Below are 8166 nucleotides of genomic sequence, written 5' to 3'. Positions count from 1 at the left end.
ATGTCGAAGTCTGGCTCGGGAACTACGGTTGTCGGGTTAGAGGCGATAGAATCCGAGAGGACAAAGGCATCGCTGGTTTCCACAATTTCCTCGATGTATGCGATCGTCGTGCCCTTGTTGATGTGCTTGAACTCCTTGCTGAAGTTTGTCAGCAACACTTTCGTGTTTCCTCCGTGCAGTCGAGCGATCCCTCTTGCGACGCAAATTTCACGGTCGAGCAGTAGACGTTGGTCGCCTTCGATGACGCCTTCTACGTCAGCGGGTGTTTCGGTGCCGACCAAAATAACAATGCTGGATCGAGGCGGGATGCTCACTTGATCTTCAAGCACACTCAAGGCGTGGTGACTACGAGGGCTCTCCGGCGGTATTGCATGATCTTCCGACAGCGTTATTGACTTCGACTTCAGGTCGATGACTGCGCCGTGTTGGTTGAGGAAGTCCATGCCGAGAATGACGTCTCGTGAACACTGTTGGAGGATAACGAAGGTGACAGGGTAAGTCCGGTCGTGAATGGTAATTCTTGCCGTGCACATTCCTGTCGGCGTAATCAGGTGTCCTCCAGCGGTCCAAATTTGAGGGCCTTCCCATGCAGTCTTAACCTTCTTCAACTGGACGGCGATGTGTCCACTCATTACGGAGTAATCGGCCCCTGTGTCGACTAAGGCAGTGACTGCGTGGCCGTCGAGAAGCACGTCGAGGTCGGTGGTTCTTTGTCTGGCGTTGCAGTTGGGTCTTGGCGTCGGATCACGGCTGCGTCGTGTTGATCTGAAGCTGGAACGTCGCGTCGTCAAGTCGTCTTTCGTCGGTGTAGTCTTGGCTTCCCGACTTCTTCGGGACGGCGGCGTGTCGTCATGAAGTCGTCGAGATGGTTTCTTCGTCGTCTTCGTCGGCGGCGGAGGATCTTCGTCAGTTCGACGAACAGCAACCGCACCTCCATCGGTTGCTGCTTTTAGTTTTCCGGATATGGGCTGACGGACCGGCCCCGGGCTGGGCCAGTGTATGGTCGGCGCTGCGGCGACAGGTAGCGGCCTGGTGACGGCGAACGGGAAGCTCGTCGAGGGCTCCACTGAGTGGCGGCGAGGTAGTCGGCGATATCGCGAGGTCGTTCGCCAATCTGTGGCCGCGGCGCGTTAACGGCGAAACCTCGCAGTCCCATCTCCCGGTATGGGCATCGGCGGTAGATGTGCCCCGCTTCTCCGCAGTGGTAGCAGAGCGGGCGGTGGTCAGGAGCGCGCCAAATGTCCGTCTTCCTCGCGTAGGTCCGCTGGGCGACGGGTGGTCGTGCTGGCGGTGGCGGCGGCGGACGACGGAACTGCGGCGTGACAGGGCCCTGGCGCGGTCGCGGAGGGGGACCTTGACGGCGTGCGACGGCGGCGTAGGTCATCGCTTGCGGCTCAGGCTGGGGCGATACAGGGGCTACTCCAAGTTGTTGTTGGAGCTCTTCACGCACGGCGTCGGCAATCGAAGCCACTTGAGGCTGTGATGGTGGGAACAGCTTTTGTAGCTCCTCCCGCACGACCGCTCGGATAGCCTCGCGCAGGTCGTCGGTGGCCAGTGATTGAACTCCGGCGTAGTTCGTCGAGTTTGTGCGGCGGTCGAATTGCCGGTTTCGGATCTCGAGTGTCTTCTCGATGCTGGTGGCCTCGCGAAGAAACTCGTCCACGGTCTTCGGTGGGCTTCGTACCATTCCGGCAAAAAGTTCCTCCTTCACACCACGCATCAGCAGGCGGACTTTCTTCTCCTCGGGCATTTCAGGGTCGGCGTGGCGGAAGAGACGGCTCATTTCTTCCGTGTAGATCGCGGTCGTCTCATTAGGTAGCTGCACCCGGGTTTCTAATAGCGCTTGGGCTCGTTCTCGGCGTACGACGCTTGCGAACGTCTGCAGGAAGCCGCTTCGGAAAAGTTCCCAGGTCGTTAAGGTGGCTTCTCGGTTCTCGAACCACGTCCTGGCCGCGTCTTCCAAAGCGAAGAAGACATATCGCAGTTTGTCGTCGCTGTTCCAGTTGTTAAAGGTAGCGACTCTCTCGTACGTCTCGAGCCAGCTTTCCGGGTCCTCGAAAGTTGAACCGCGGAACGTCGGAGGCTCCCTGGGCTGCTGCAGCACGATGGGTGACGCTGGGGCTGCCATTGGGGTTGACGTGGTGGCCATCTTCCTAGTCGTCTCAGGCAAAAGTCCGTGCTCCGGGGGCAGTCCTTGCAGCCTGCGGCTACCTCGCTGGTTCTTAGCGACGTTGGTGTCTTCCGAGTGAGGGCTTGGGTCACGGCTTTGTGGGGGCGTCCGGTACATGAACGCAAAGCACCTCCACCAGATGTCACGTGGTTGTGACGTAGAAGAACACAGTAGCAATACTGTGAACGAGAAAACTAACTTTTATTGGGCGAACTTGTGCCCACAAAACAGGCTACACTTATAGCACAACGAAAGCGGCGAACACAGTCGGCGATCGTCGGAAATCTGATCAGCGGGTCAAGCGCGTCGGCTTTTATACAGGATCGTCGAATGTTCCAGACTAATCGTTGGGACCCGCATGCCTTCCACAAAGTTCTACACCATTCGAGTCAGGCGAATAAATCAGATAACAGAAGGTTCGTCGACAACAGACTGTGGATAGAAGCATCGATAACTTTCCAGAAACTTCGGATACATGCAAGCGCGTCCCGCGCTGTGCGATAAGATTTGTTAGGCGGCGAAACGTGGTCGCCCGATAAACATAAGTACACGTGTCAATATGCACTTTAGTTTTGTGTTACGTTCCAAATAAAGTTTCGTGACGTTCAGGTAGACTAGAGCTTCGAAACCTATCAGAAAATAGTAGAATGTGTTACACGTTCTTATGCTCACATTTATGCGCATTTGACTGTATTTCCGTGTTTCTTAGCAAAAACGTGCTGTTTTCTTTTATAACTACGTCGTTGCATCGCATGACACTGCTGATGTATGTCACTTTGACAATTTTTGGGTTGAGATCACGTAAGTGCCGACAGGAGCCCGTGACCACGTCAGGCAGCTATGATACCTTTAGTCCCAGGCTCCGGGGCAGTGGTGGTCCGATACAAAAAATGCACTGATGAATTGTTTGATAAATACATCACGAGATCAGGCACCCAGCGAACTACCAGGTTAGTCGTTTGAGCTCCAGACATATTTGTACGGACTGAAAGCACAAACAAGGTTCTTGCAGCTGTTTGAGTAATCCACAAAGCAAAGAACGACGTAGTGATGCTCACTAAACGCATACACGCTTACTGAACTGTGCGGGAGACGAGGCCAACGGCGTTTTATTATGAGCTAAGCTGTCTTTCGGCAACTCTCGTCACACAAGTAGAAATATTAAAAGAAAAGCTTTGACGCTTGTCATTTAGGCAGTCTAATGCTGCAATTGTCTTTACTGAAGTAATGACTATAGACGTTAGTTAAATCAAAACTCTACGTGCTAATTTTGCGTAAAACTTTGGGAACATCAAATGCACAGCGACGCAGCACCCACATTCGCTGGATGCTGTGCATAATTTGGCGGAAATTTTCCACGCAGCTTCGTAGCGTTTTTTGAACCTTATATATGGTGTGTCGAACTTTCCAAATTATAGGAGTAGCTCCTTCTTCTTTATTTTTTTTCTTTCACGTTCCTCCCTTCCATTTAAAGAACAGGCGCAATGTTACCTTCATTTTTTAACATATCTAGGGGCATACATGCGAAGTGCCTCTTTACCACGAGAAGTGCTTCGCAATCAGAACGTGTAAAGACAGTCAATGCTAAAGTGTCTTAATGGCAGAACTCCTATGCACGGCGCACAAAAAAAAAAATTAAGCACGCGGATAAATAAAGATATTTACCACGTAGTCAATGAGAACGCAGCGCAATCAAGCGGCATTTTATGCGCGAAATAAGATTGCACAGTGAATCCCGCTGGGTCGTCGCTTCGTTTTCCTCTCGGGTCCCCAAAATTTTCGGGAGCCTCGTTTTGTGCAGGAAGACTAGAGGGAAGGAAAATTGGAGGACAGGCGACGTTGCAGCGACCGCCGGCGACGCTGTCCGTACTTAACAACGCTACTCAGCGTGCAAAAGAACGTCATTTTAGCAGCAGATGGAGGAAGATGAGGAAGTAAAGACAAACGCCCTCTAGTGGGCCGCATCCGAAAAACCCCCCGAGGCTCTCAAGTGCACTTCAATTAGCGAGCGTCCTCAAGAAATAGGAGGAGAAAAAGCGCGCGCACGCGCGCAAGAAAAGAAGAGAGCGCAGTGCCGCTGTTGCCAGTTCAATTTCTATTATTACCGACGTGCAGCGAGTGGAAGCGGGCAGGCAGCGGCTGTAAATGTATTTGTTTCGAACGTGATTCGCGAATTGATTGAGCGAGACACGCACTTGATATGTGTGCAGCGGCAACAAAGGAATCGCCGCCCTCAAAGGCAGGAACTTTAAGGCGCGGATTTGCTATTGTTCGTGGAAGGCGGTCCCGCACATGAAGCGTAGGAATTTTTTATATATAGAGAAGCGCTTGATGGCGGAACGGTGGGAGAAAAACTTAAGTCCTCAAAGGTAAGTGGAAAAGAGGGTGCTTTGATGCGCGCTGGATGCCTTTAGCTGTTTTCAAGGAAGCTTTCATAACAATAGGTACTGCAATGTGGAAGGACGTGTGTGATGGTGACGAGGCAATGAACGAAAACGAAATAAACTGGAAGTTAAGGGAATGACAAAACCCGAATCCCCCCCCCGCCCCCCGAAAGAAAAGACGGTAATTGAATAACGGACCAATGTAAATATGACGATAACAGGCAAAAAGAAATCAAGCGTGCCCTACGAGGCCGTAAACCTGTAAGCTGCAGAGCACGCCGTGGTGTGGATGCAATATGGAGGCCTAAATAAAACTGCCTTTCCCACAAAGACAGAATAGAGCTCCCCTTTAGGAAAAAGAAAGAATGAGCATGTTAAGGAAACACTTATGTATGAATTATTTATCACGTGCAGCCCTGCTTCGCAGAGTATGTAGTGTGTGTTCTAGGACAACGTTCCATATATTAAACAGCAATTTTGTAGTTCTTCAAGGGTGCGTAGCTTCCTTTTTGAATAGACTTAGGTATTCTGGAGTAAATTTGACTAGTTCCGTTTCCCATGAGTGGAAGCTGTTCCGAATTCACTTTCATGCAACCCCTTAACGTTTCCGCTGTCATATTCGTGCACATGCAAAGCTCCTGTATAAGTAAACAGCCTGTTTCTTTCAGAGTTTGACCAAGCAAGTAGACGAACAGAAAAAGTGAAGGATCGTGCCGTGTTACTGGCTTCGAATACTGCATAATACTTGGCTTCTGCTCACTCGAATTGAAGAATACCTTTTTCTTTTTCTTTTTCCCGAACAAATTTCCATCTCGCAGAGGACCAGTGCGATGTCTTATTGTTCACTTTCGTTCCTTCCGAAAATTTGCCTCAGATAAAATGAAACGTCCGAGTTCACGTCGCACGAAAGGCACGCGCATGCGCAATCATTGCCATAGCCTACGCGAAAAGTTATTCGAGGAATTGTGATGAAATGTGCAAATGAAATTGATGCGGATTCTCTGTCTGTATCATCTGTAACCGTTCTAACGGCTTGTTTATATGAACGCGCACGCGCAAATGAACCCATTCCGCTTTCGCACTCATGTGCCCTCTTCGAAACAACGAATTTTCCCTTGCCTGCTTAAATGTAAGGCTTGACTTGCGAGCAGCCTGTAGTATTTTCCCTAAATGGTCATCGTGCTCTTTTCTAGACATGTCCCAAGTTAAAATATACTGAATATATTGTGAGCGCAACACATGACTGACTTTCAACTTCATCATCCCTACATATCACAACCCATTGTAAGTTTTCTTCATCTGTACACACCTGTATATCATCACCAGCAGCACAGCTTGATCTTCGTGGAAGTAGCATGAGCTCGACTGGAGTAAAGCGGTTCCCTAAAAGTTACAGAAACCCGCAACGTAGAGAGGAAATTAATAAAGAGAAAATTCGACACCCACCCAAACGTAGCTAAGTGCTACAAGTGCTTCTCTCCACCTTGCGGGTTGCCACATAACTATTACGTCAAACTCTTGCCTTTGCTTCTGCGTAGTTGATAAATTCGACTGCGCCTGCCATCTGCTAGCCGCCTGGTTAGCTCAGATGGTAGAGCGGCTGCCCCGGAAAGGCGGTAGTCCTGGGTTCAAGTCCCTGACCAGAACAAATTTTTCTTCAACTGCGAAGCTTTTCTTTCGAGGAACCCGTAGGGTTTCCTTTGTAGCACTTAGCTACGTTTGGGTGGATGTCTGATTTTCCCTGTAATAATTCTGTAAATTTCCTTATCATCATCAGGGTACCCTGTGAGTAATTGACCAAGGTAACGCACTCCGTCACAGACTCTAGAGGCTGACTGGCGATCCTGAACTCAACAATTGTTCCCTTGCCGGGCTATTGATCATTATCTTTGTTCTTCTGCATATTATTTTTCAACCCCACTCTTACATTCTCTCTGTTAAGGCCCTCAATCATTTGTTGTAACTCCTCCCCAGTATTGGTGAACAGGACACTGTGATCTGTAAATCGAAGGTTGCTGAGATAATAAGCGTTGATCCTCACTCCTAAGCCTTGCCAGTTTAATAGGTTGAATACTTATTCCAAGCACGCATTGAATGGCATCGGAGAGACTGTTTCTCCTTGTCTGGCCCCTTTCTTTATAGCTATCTTCCTACTTTTCTAGTGGAGAATTAAGGTAGCTGTGGAATCTCTATTTTCCAAGATATTTACGTAAGCGGTCTGTTCTCCTTGATTAAGTAATGCCTCTATGACTGCTGATATCTCTACTGAATCAAATGCCTTTTCGTAATCTATGAAAGCCATATACAGAGGGTGATTGTACTCTGCGGATTTCTCTATTACCATATTGATGAAATGGGTGTGTATCCTTTCCTGAAGCCAGAATTTTCCTTGGTTGACTGAAGTGCAGTGTTAGCCTTATTCTATTGCAGATTTTCTTTGTGAATTTTTTATATAATACTGGAAGAAAGATAGTGGGCCTAAATGTTTCTAATTCTTTAAAGTGTCCTTTTTTGCGGATTAGTATATTGTTGGCATTCTTCCAGTTCTCAGGGACCCCTGAAGTAGATAGACATTTCGTATAACGGGCCGCTAGTTTTTCAAGCATTATGTCTCCTGCACCTTTAATTAAATTGACTGTTTTTCGATCTTCTCCTGCCACTTTTTCCCGTTTCGTGTCTTGCAAGGCCCTTCTAACTTTCTATATATGAAGCGCCAATAGTGACGGCACACAGGAAGGAGTACAGACAGGACATGTCCTGTCTGTATTCCTTCCTGTGTGCCGGAGGAAGGAAGACGAAGTGCTTCTCTTGTGGAACACATCTCACCCGTCTCTATGCTTTTCTGGACTTCTCACTGCACTTGTGGGGTCTACCGCCCCCTACATCACGGTGATGGATGTACAGCACTCCGAGGACCCCCACGGGGCCCGTTCACCCGCGAACATCAGTTCGAGGAAGCGAGGAAATACATACAGTGATAGCGAGAACACAGAGCCGTACTCCGCATCAGGAGACGAGTCCTGGGAAGACAGCTTTCGACTTGTCCAGTACCGCAAGGCCAAACGAAGAATTCTCAACGGATCTTCCGCGTCCAGCTCGAACATCATGAAAACTGCACCTCAACGATGGCCTCGCTCCATCCTGTTTGTGCCACAGAACGCTACTGACAACCTACACGTCCTAAACAGGCAAGCACTCTCCGTCTATCTAGAAAATACCGCGACGAACGAGATCAAGTATGTCAGGATAAACACTAGGCGAAATATCCTGGCAATCGATGGTATGAACCCGAGCGCGCTGAACATACTACAACATGTAACGCAGCTGGGTAACAACAAGGTCCGCTCCATCGTGCCAGCGAATTGTGCCACAATAACAGGAGTCATCTATGACAGTGACAATGAAATACCCGAAGCAGACCTCCCAGTTCTCATAAAACTAGCAAGTGAACACAACGTCATTGTGCATGTTGGTCGCCTCGGTAACACACGTTGTGTGAGGATAACGTTCAAAGGTGACTGCCTTCCATCCTACGTGAAGGTTAGGCACTTTCGCCACCAGGTTCGACCATTTATTCCAAGACCAATGCAATGCTTCAATTGTCAGAAGATT

The sequence above is a fragment of the Dermacentor andersoni genome, chromosome 6, assembly GCF_023375885.2.
Source record: "Dermacentor andersoni chromosome 6, qqDerAnde1_hic_scaffold, whole genome shotgun sequence".
Taxonomy (NCBI): Eukaryota; Metazoa; Arthropoda; class Arachnida; order Ixodida; family Ixodidae; genus Dermacentor; species Dermacentor andersoni.
The sequence above is the reverse complement of the archived record's forward strand: the minus strand, read 5'-3'. Positions refer to the sequence as shown.